General features: G+C 40.2%; 1 protein-coding gene across 1 annotated transcript in view; it reads right to left on the bottom strand.

Annotated features, from left to right (window-relative positions):
* Positions 1 to 7,604: 7,604 nt before the first annotated feature.
* ALKAL1 (ALK and LTK ligand 1) overlaps positions 7,605 to 11,519 on the bottom strand; it is a 44,836-nt gene continuing 40,921 nt past the window's right edge. Inside the window, exon 5 of the mRNA XM_074985797.1 lies at positions 7,605 to 8,131. The gene's annotated coding sequence lies outside the window, so the exon portion shown is untranslated. The remainder of the gene's footprint in view (positions 8,132 to 11,519) is intronic.

Below are 11,519 nucleotides of genomic sequence, written 5' to 3'. Positions count from 1 at the left end.
TCAAACAAACACTCAGCTCAGCACTCCAAACTCCAAACAAACAAACAAACACAAGCCCAGAACCCCCAAACACAAGCAGCCACTTACCCCAAGGTGCTTTAGTTTGCTCCTTCCTTCTCCTCCTCCAGGAGAGCCTCTCAAAACTCCCTCCTGTTCGCAAGCACCCGGTCGCACCCCTCTAATCCACAAGGGAATAAGGGGCCTACTGAAAAGCATGCTATATTTTTCTTCCGCCTGAAGAAGTGAAGTGGTTTTTCTAATTTTCTTTTTTTTTCCCTCTGGCACTGTGGACCAGAAGCACATTTTTGGCACTAAACAAATAAATTATGATGATAGTAATATTTTTTTCTTGGCAAGATTTAGTTCAAAATTGAAAAAAAACAAGAAAAACTGCCTTGGATCACAAGAAAAAGAATTTTTTCCCTTGACCTAAACAGAATTGGCAAAAAGCAAAATTAAATTGTCAGTTGCTGGGCCAAGAAGCGTATTACATTCTGAATATTTCACCCCTTATTAATAGAGCTGTAGTTTTCTTTTCTTGAGTCCTTTCCTGGATCTATTAACCAGGACATTGAGTCATTGGTCCCTCCCTTATTTTTCATATGTTTTGTTAATGGTTTCCAGTCTCCTTTGGCACTCCCTGCAGAGTTTTAGGGTGAATTCCATCTAAAACCTGAAGTCTGGCTCATCTTCAGATGTTTAATTCCCATGTTTCATTCTCCTGGAAAGAATGTGATTGTCTTCAGGTTTTCCCCATCCCTCACCTTTTTGAAATAAATTTTCCTCTCTGGCATCTGCATTTCATCTTCCTTTATTAATCTAAAAGTAAAAGATGACTTTTTAAAGAATTCTAGGACTAGTTAGTGCTCCGTCCCAGACTTTAATCTTTTTTTTTCGCCTCTAAGGATATATATTTTAAAAAACCACTCAAATATATATTTAACTTCAGTTTTCCTGCAAAACACACCTTCCTTTGTTCCAGTGGATGGTCTGCGACCTTTCTCGGCCAGCACTCATTCAGTACTAGTTCAGAAAGCCTAGTATAAGCATGCATAAGCTATTGTTACATCTCTTGTGAACTAGACATTAAATTCATTGTACCTTTTGCTGTATGTTTGTACGCTGATTCACGCAATGGGGCCCTGTCCAAGCCTTCAAAAATTAATAATTCAAGTAAGGGGTTATACTAAAAATAGCTGTATGTCACAACCCTCTATAATTAATTGTCAAATTAACTATAGATACCAGCCAATCATCCAGCCAAGTCAGTCGTATATTAAAATATATAGAGGTCAAAAAGGTGCATGCCACTGAGATGAAACCGACTAGAAGAGCGCATGATGTTTTGCTGCCGAGTGACCACATGAAATCTTTCAGTTCATCACTTTATTGAATCCTTATTGCCTCCAACATCACAGATTTGTTAGGTTTCCCCCACCACCAATGCAACAAAAGTGCAGACTAGAGTGACCAGATAGCAAGCGTGAAAATTCAGGACAGAGTGGCACGTCATTGACTGCTAGATGATATAATGCCCAGAATATCGACTGTCCCTATAAACTCTGGACATCTGGACACAGTAGTACAGAATATCCTGAACTGGTTGCTAAGAGCTTAAGTCATCAGCAAACTATTACACACAGATAAACAGTCAGAATCACCACTCTAAGGCCAGAAGGGACAACTACATTAGCTAGACTGACCTATTGTGTAACAGAGGCCTTAGGATTTCACCCCATACTCCTATATTGAGCCCATGAGCTTCTGTTTAATAGCAGCTTCTTGCAGTATCTTTGGAAGATTTTACTGCATTAATTTTATACAGCATTGTGGACCAGAGCTTGCATATAAATCCATGGATCAAGGTGGCCACAATTCCTTCAGAAACTAAAAACTGTGTGGGTGCATCTACACTAGCAAATACATTCGAAATTGAGGTTGAAAGACGGCCATCTTTCAAAATAACCTGTGGAGCGTCTAAACGCAAACTGTGATCTTTCTAAAGTAACTTCGAAAGAATGCGGCTGTCCCATCAAAGTTGGTCCTTCGTTCCTGGGGGGGGGGAGGGGTGAGGAGAAAGCCCTCTTTCAAGAGTATTTCAAAAGAGAGCAAGTGTAGATGCTCCTCAGATGGCTATTTTGAAAAAGGGAGTCCTCCATAGCGGCAATCAGCTGGCCGCTCACAGCAGAAGTGGAGCTCTATGGCTCCAATGTCCAGCTGTGTTTAAAGATGCAGGCTCCCACAACCCCCAGGCAGGAAGCTGAGAGTGTTCAGGCAGCAGGGAGTCCAAGCCACTCTCCAGCATGCTGCCAGCTGTGGTGCCTCAGCCAGCCCTCCTTGCTCCCCGGCACCATGGCCAGCACCCTAGACCCTCATCCATGCTGAGTCCTCCTCTCAGGCGAGTAGCCAGGCCCTGAAGTGCTGAGCCTCCTTCTGGATGGAGGCCAAACTGTGGGAAGATGAGGATGTCCTGCACCAGATGGGGGTCTGTTGCTGCAACATCGCAGTGTTTGAGCACCTATCCAAGGGTCTAACCATCTGGGGTCACCCCACCCCAGCCAGGTGAGGTCCAAGGTGAAGGAGCTGTGCCGGGGATACTGCAGGGCCCAGGACATGGCCAGGTGGTCAGAGGCAGTCCTAGGTCAAGATTTAGTTTAGGGAGAACATGATCTGTACATAAGATAATGAATGGTGAATGGTGTACAGAAGGCAAATTGGGCACCCTCAATTATCATTTCTCCTATGGTTAAAAAAAAATTGTGCATTAGATAGCAAAATGCATATGTGTAAAGGGACTGAAAGAAGGTTGGACAGGCAATCTTAATTCTGGTATTTCCTAATTTTTTAGTGCTTGACTTTGTAGCCTTAATCATTTTTATGGGTGATACTCCATGTAGGCTCCTACACCATATTCCAGTAGTGCATTAAACAAAGTGATTAGTATTGCTCACCTGTAGCTCATTCTTTCTCTACACACAAGATATCAAGGAGTCCAAGAACTTAATAATATTGAAATCAAGATGAGGTAAGTGTATGAGCGAGAATATCTGTAGTTACATTAGATCAGAGTGGGAGTATTTGTTTAAAATATGGAAAATGACCTCGTGCTTCAGAGTATAATGCAGTCATGCTTCATGGGAGTTAGGAAGAAGCATTGCCTGTGATCAAGTTATACTATGACTAGCCAGTCAAATGTTTCTTATAAGTGTTCCTCTGCAACTCTTGGTACTAGCCATTGTTAGATACAAGATACAGGTGAACCAAAAATATGACAATTTCTATGTTCCCAAGGGAGCTAACACAATTACCATGTCCCTAGGAAAGGTAGCGTGGCAGAGGGGGCAATGCACTCCCTGAAAGGATGGGACCTCAGTCAGCAGGGGTGGGGGGGGGCTCTGGCAGCCAACCAGCCATGCTTCCATGGCCTCCTCCCATCCAGTCCTTCGTGCCACCTAGGGCTCCAGTGGCAATTTAAAGGGTCAGGCATTCCAGACCCCACTGATGCCAGAGTAGTGGTGGTGGGGGCTGGGAGTCCCAGGCCCTTTTGAATTGCCAGGCCCAAGGGCAGTTGACCTCTTTTTTCCAGCCTCACCAGCAGGCCTGTATGTTCCTATCAAATGCAGGCATTATTAGGGTGTCATAGTTATGTGGCAAAGAAGTACAGTTCTGTCATGTTCTGGATGCACCAGCTCAGTACAATACTTGTGTATTTCAGCAGCTAGGAAATAAAAGAACAGGACCATTGACTCTGAGAAAAGGGGCAGCCACTCTGAGGAGAGTTTATGCAGATCCTAGGGAGCTAGGGCCACACATGCCCTATACACTGTAAATTTAAGGTCAATTTCCTGACCCATACAAAAATACGGGTTATTTAATCATGGATTTTCAAAATAATTCACAGAACTCATCTGATTAGTTTTGAAGTTCTGTTGATGGCCAGATTTTAAGTGAGGCATGTGCCACTAAATGCCTAGATCTGTGCTCACTTCACACATAGGATGGGATTCACATCGGTATTCAGGACATGATTTTCATGGAATTCAGGTGCACAAGTACCTTGGTAACCCCACCCAATGTGCACATCTACCTGTAGTATTTACACCCATTAATATAATATTTACATCCTTTAACTATACTTCCCCATCCTCTAACCTGCACACCTGATGATTCTCAGCACCTTGGAAAAAACACGTAGCAGCTTGAATGTAGATTGTAATATGTCCAGCTCATGGCCAAATTAAAATGTCTGTATGATAAATAGCTTAGAAAATGTTAATATAATTTGATGTTGCACAGCATCTCTGGACAAAGTCAAGAAACAAATCATTGTGTTTAAGGTGTCAGAGGTGATTTGCTGATGATGTTCCAACTTATGTAATTTTAATATGCCTGGCAAGACATGTTAAAGTGATGGAAAGCACAGATGTATACATGGGAATGACATCTCAAGAAAGGTCTTCAAATAACTATTTGACAAAATAACAACCAAACAGCAATTGAGTGTGTGTAGATAGATAGATAGATAGATAGATAGCAAGTTATTTGGTAACGCAGCTTTGATTCCTTTTTTCTTAATGTTTGTACAGATTTAAGTCAATAGCATGTGGGTGGAGGGACCATCATACTATTTTCTTCTAATAAATTAAAATATTTCCGATGACATGAAATAACTTTTGCTAATATGCTGTATGAATGGCTCAGTACTTTAAGCATTTAGAGATATAAGGTTGTAAGAGTGAGTTTCACCCAATGCACAGCATCCTCTGAGAGGCCTTATTTAACTGTTAAAAGTGGCTTCAAAGTTTTGAGTGACCCTTAAATAGGTTTTCAGGAAGGATTATTTTTTGTGTGGCATATTGGAGTGAATATGAAAAAAGAGCTATTTCTCCTGTAAGATGAACTTCATGAAATTGGAAAGAAAACATTTCCCTAGAGTCCCAGACTTACAGCACCATTAATTTTTTATTTCTGTTATTGTATAGCCAACACACATTACTATAACCTCTGGATTATATTTCCATCCATACTTGAGCTACAGGCTGATTTTTCTTGTCTTCCTTCTGCATTCTAATGAAACAAGAAAGTTGAAAAGACCCAAAAAAAATAGCTCTGTTGGTACCATCTGCCAAGATGCTAATTCATGGGCCTCAGATCCCTAGCATGAAATTAGCAAATCTCCTACTGCTCCTATGGAATGTTGACCTCTGAAGGCAAAGATAGTGGAGAAAGAGAATTAGCTATGCCCATATTTGATATTGATATGATCCCCTGCAGGGCACAAAGGTGGTCCTCTGAACATTCTATTGAGATCTTTCCTGACCATGCTTGAGGAAAAAGCTCCATGTAGCTATACATCTGCACTGCATTAGCTCTCCTACATGATCACCATGTGTTTTTCCCTACTGTGCAGCATCATTGCCTGCCTTATATAGCCTTTGCCTCCAGCTGTTCTGTTATATTTGTGCAGTCTTTCTGTGATGTCTTTCTGCCCCTAAGCTGTACTGCCTTGCACAGTATTTCTTTATAGAGTTGCTTTGACCGTCCTCTTGCAGAATTTTTCTTCTTGCAGGTTTGTTTCTTCATCTACATACAAACACTTGAGCAAAAGCACTCAAATGCTTTGTTTCAGCAGTTCACTTGAAAAATAAATGCTTGGTCTCCATTTCAGCCCCTGGCACTTCTTGATTGCTCACTCTGCCTGACAATAGTGAGCTATGCCATCACCATAAAAGCTGACTGTTCCACCAAAGACTGGCATCTTAATACACTCAAAGAAGAGATCCAGGTGGGTGGTATCAAACCATAGAGGGAGCCTCAATATAAAAAAACAAAACAAAAAAAGGAGATTAATTCCTGGATGCCCTACTCCTGAAAGTCCCAAATCCAAGGAGTTGAATATTTGAAAGCCTAGTTGATGGATCCATGTGAATCCTTAAAGGTCAAATTTCCCCTAAATAGCAATTAAGGGAAGCATTTCAAAAAAGGAATGTAGTCTAAACAGTGCCTATAAACTATATGCATGAAGTTAACTGTTTGTATATGCATGTACAACTGAGACATTGACCATTTCCCTGGCAGTCAAAGACTATCATGAGAAGACAAAGCTTATGATTTAGTTGCAGACCTTCAAATTATTATATTGTTATAGGTTAGCTAAGAATGATTTTAAATAGCTCAGGTCAGGCTTCTTCAAATGGAAAATAAAAAGGAAAGTGTGTGAATTTCTTTTAAATTTTGTGGTGTATACTTGTACAAAATGACCTTGGATGATTTGCATCCAGAAGGGCTTGGGTAAGTGATTCATCCTAGCTGCTGCTACAATGCAGAAATTCATGTCTGGGAAACTTTCTCTGCTTTCCTGCTCTCATTGCTTCCATCCACATGGAGCCACTGAACAGGGGAAAGAGACAGCCGCTGGGCCTTGTGGGCAAGGAGGTAAGTATAACAGAATGGATATGTAAAAGTGCTGCAGGGACTGGCTGGAGTGGAGAAAGATGTTCTCCATGAGCCTGTGATAGTCCCCTATTTTCTGACCCCAGAACTCCTGGGATTGCCTGGTTTCCCTCCCCTCATCTCTCATGACTCGTAGGGCAACTAGGAGATCACCATTCAATTTACATTTGGGGCACTACTAGACAATCTATGTGCACAGAAGGAAGCTCATCTGTCTCACTGAAATGTCACATGGAAAAGCTCCTAAAATTTCATAATCCAAAATACTTAATTATAAGAGTATTGTACCACTACACATAAAATCAGGACCTGAACTCTTCACTTTGAGGAAAGTGGCTGGAAAAGTTTGAGAAATAACAGTAACACAAATTTATAAATGAAAAGGAAATAGTATCTTAATTGCTGGAGCAGCTCAATCATCAAAGAAAAATGTTGTGGAGATTTTTAAAAACTTTTTGAACTTGTATTATTCTCCAATTTCTTACACTATGTTCAAGTGGCTTCAGAGCAGCAGCAGGACAGTGTGTGTAACACAAATCTGGCTTTTCCATGGCCATATGGCATACTGAATTGGCCTAGTACCGTCCTTACTGCAGCTTGATGTGGTGAATTGCATCTGTTTTGGGTGGCTGCTAGCTGGGTTTGAAGGGGGTTGTTCTTTCTAAGAATGCTACATGTAGTGTAATCATATTCACCCTTGGCATGACATTGATACATTTTTTTCTGTTGTTGTGGGCTGTGTCGGGATGCTACTTTTTAGCCCTTTCCCACATTCACTGGTTCACCAGAGATGTGTACTCACATTAACATCCTTAATCAGCTGAGGATTGAATGAATGAGCAAAATCTAGTTCTTAAGAAGCAAACTTTGTGAAAGTCCTGTCCTATGTAAAATCAGGGGTGAGATCTCTTAACAGGGTGTTATCTCATATTCTCCAGCATTATATCTGAAGCATTTTATCTGAGGAGTAAGTTCCAATTCCATTTAATAGGTCAATAAAACAGCTTAGAAATGGGTTATTTTTATATTCTTTATTCCGCCAAAACTGCATTGCAGTCTTCCAGTCTTTTTTAGTATTTACATTATTTGCAACTCTTTCCATAAGTGCCAGTACAAATGTAACTGATGATAATCCAGAACAGCTATATAAATGTTCCTGAAAGCAAGGTGCATTTCTGGGCATTATTTTTATATGCAATAATATATGTATATATATTAACAAAGCTTCGTAATATACAATATCTTCGATTGAAAGTAGAACATCTCACTTATAGCTTATTCAGGTTTCAGTTACATAGACCTTTGCATTTCAAGTCAGTGCAAATAATGAAAGTAAGAGCCTGAGCAAAATGATGTAAATACAATGGAACAAGATAATCAACAGCAAAAACTAACCAACTCTCTGCATATGATAATATTTAATTAGTATATTATTATCTTTATATACAATATATTTAAATAATTGGCTTATTTGAGCTATAGGCAACAAATTTACAAATTAAAATAAAATAATGTTTCCTTCACACAAATATGGAATGTCCAACATATGAAAATAAAATGCATCTAGTAACAAAACAATGTTGCAAATCAACAAGATACAAGATGTCTTCTCTATTATCTTGAGGAAGATTTCAAGGCACTTTCTCGGCAAATCAGAGTTCTCTCATAATAGAAAAGTCTGCAAGAAGAACAAACACCCCACAACATTACTAAATTCAGAACTGCACACTACTGATATGGTTGGATTAATCCAAATCTGTTTCCTATTTTGTGTGAATTGAAGAAATCCTTACATTTGAAGAATCCCTTTGATTAACTCTTTGGTGCTGGTTGGTCTTGCCTTCCTGCTGTGAGTATTAATGAGGTCTGAATCTGCAATTCCTGACTAATGGTTTTATGAGGTTTAAAAGTTATTGGTGCACGTTGCACCTTTCAGGAAAGTTTCACATGCATACAATGCAAATTCATCTGTATGTGGTGGCTGTCTTTAAAATCTTTATTTTTGGCACTTCATTTATACAAACAATCTCCCTAAATGCCTTTCTGTATTGTCATTTTGTGAATAAGCAAGTAGCTTACCAAAGCAAGCTACATATATTGCTTCAGTAGACTTCTCCATGGTCCTGAAATGGAAGAGGAAGAAACCTTTGTACATCCCTTGCTGTAAGGGAAGGTTGGGAATTCCAAAAAAGAGCTTGAGCCATAATTTACAAATACCGCTTCCTTTTTCTCCAGTGGCATGCAAAGTAGGGGGAAGAATATGCTTGTGTTCCCTCAATTGCAGTTGCTGGTTTTCGTTAAAAATGATTACTAAGGTCACTTACATCATAAAATTGCTCTACTTTTAATACTAGGGGAGGGAAAGTACTTAAATATCTGAAGTGAGAGTAAAGTCCTCTGGGTCCTGCAGCTGGTGTCATGAAGGAAACTCAAAGAACTCTCCAAAGAGGAAGACATCCTACTATTTCCGTCATATGCTGCAGGAAGTACTATCTGTGATCTTACTGAGCCTGCAGGAGGGAAAAAAATCTATCACACCAATTAAATCCTCAACTAACGGGGTAAGAAAGTACCAGTCCAGCCCAGTGCTGCCAAGACAGATGATGAAGGGCCAAGCAAAACACTCCCCACTGCATAATGGTTAACAGCTAGGGTTGAAGAGGATAGAACAAACATACTCTTTACGTCCTAAGACAAAAAGCCTGAGCTGCTGTAAGATACTGAGGCTGGAAAATCAGAAGCACAGAGCCCACCTGCAGAAGGATAGGACATGGGAAGAGAGAGGAAGGCCCAGAAGACTCAGACCATGGCTTCATCTTTCTGTGATACTGTTTCCCTCTAACACTGTTTGTTTTATTTAATTTTTAAATGAACTCCACATTTAAGAGGACATGGTGAGTGAGAAACTGCTCATGTTGCCTCCCCTTACAATCTACAAATCAGGTTTTTAGATTCACTTTCTGCCCATTTGGCCTCAGCAAACATCCTCATCTTCAGTGTAAGAATCAAACAAGGAGCAGAAAAAAAAAAAAGAAATGAAGAGTCCTGTGGGACCTTAAAATCTAACAGATTTATTTGGGCATACACTTTCAGGGGCAAAAACCCTCTTCATCAGATTCATAGAGTGAAAATTACAGAGACAGGCATAACTATACTGCCATATGGAAAGAAGGGAATTACATTATCAAATGGAGGAGCCGTGCTAATGAGGCCACATAAGCCCTCATTGTTTTTGTGAATACAGAATATATTGCTACCCCTGTGATATTCAAAAAAAAAGCCGCAAACAAAAAAAAAACAAAAAGAAAAGAATGAAGCAGGGTGGAAGATACATACTGTAAAAACACACAGGAAGAAAATAAAAATGCAGATACAAAGAAGACAGATGTTGGGAATGACTCCCCTTTCTAGTCACAATGAGGTGACAATCATTAGAATCACTCGTGTTGTGGCAATGGCGTAATTATTCTCAAGACAGTAATGATTCTGGTTTAAACATGGACAGCACAACAGCTCAGAGACAGAAACAAAGAGTCGTCTAATTCCTTCTGGCTATGGGATATTGCCATAATTTTCTTGGCTTTTCTCCCCTGGGTCATTGGATCTTCCCAGCTTCACTTAGGAATCAAATCAGCAAAGACAGATGATTTTTTTATCCTACTCTTCTTTCATTTCCCCTTTTCATTTGAATTGAGGTCCTGATGCAGAAAAAAGACACCACTTCCTACATCGTAGATCACTAGAACTGGAAGGGACCTCCAGAGGTCACCAAGCCCAGTCCCCTGCTTTCATGGCAGGACCAAGCACCACCTGTATCATCCCTGACAGATGTCTATATAATATGAACTTAAATATCTCCAGTGATGGAGATTCCACAACCTCCCTAAGTAATTTATGCCTTTGTTTAATCACCCTGAGAGGAATTTTTCCTAATGTCCAACCTAAACCTTCCTGGCTGCATTTTAAGCCCTTTGCTTCTTGTCCTATCCTCAAAGGCCAAGAAGAACAATTTTCTCCCTTCTCCTTGCAAGACTATCACTACATATTTAAATAGAGATGTTTATGGAAATCATGCTACCTTGTTATAACTTCTTTGCAAGCATTCTTTGGGTCTCGTAAGAAGGGAACACCAGCAGAAAATATTTAAAGAAACAAATATCCCAACTTCTAATATACATTTACTACAAAGAGAGTGTTTTTAACAATCAGCATGAAAAGTTTGAACATTTTACACTTCTTTTCCAAGAATCTAGGTGCTTGAGTAACACTATTTCAAAGATCTTCATTTTTCCTATTTATGATCTCATGCCCCATAATTAACCACTAAGGTGGTATGGGATTGGTACCCAGAAAGAGTGCTGCCTAAGAGTTAATAAAGAGTCATGTTTTCTATGTTCCCACATAGTCCATTTATGTGACTTTAAAACTTCCTTCCTGCCTGTTTTCAGGGTCAGCTTTTGCAGTTGCAGATGCAAAGGCACAAGACTCTTGAGCTGAGTCTACACTACAGAGTTTTGTCCCCAGAAGTCACTGTTGATGGATATTTCCTAACAGAACCTCTGTCTACATAACATATCCACACCTAATAGAGGCTCCCCTATCAATGCCCTCTGTCAATAGAGAGCAGCCAGACTACCCAGCCCTCTGTCAACAGAACAGCGAACCAGAAGCTCTGCAAACAGGGCAGACCAGTGAACTGGAAGCCCTCTCTGTTGACAGAGGTGCCCCCAGAGCATCTACCTTTTTTTTTTTTTTGTCAACAGGATCTGTTAACAGTGGCACTTTGTCTTGTATGGTCAAGACAGAATTCTGCCAGGAAAAGTGCTGCGTTCTGTCAACGGATTCTCGACAGAACACATTTGTAGCATGGATGTTCCCTAGTTTTGTTGACAGAAGGCCTCTTCTGTCAACAGAACTCTGTCATGTAGACCCAGCTACAGATACCAGAAGTAGCATATGTGGGTTTGGGAACCAAACTCCCCTGATTGTTTTCCATAGAGAAGGGATGGAATAAAGAATCTGGAGGAAATACTGTCAACGAGCATCACAGATTCCCTTTCCTCCCC

Source organism: Carettochelys insculpta, chromosome 2 (assembly GCF_033958435.1).
Source record: "Carettochelys insculpta isolate YL-2023 chromosome 2, ASM3395843v1, whole genome shotgun sequence".
In the NCBI taxonomy this organism is placed as follows: Eukaryota; Metazoa; Chordata; order Testudines; family Carettochelyidae; genus Carettochelys; species Carettochelys insculpta.
This window is presented reverse-complemented; position numbering and strand designations above follow the sequence as displayed.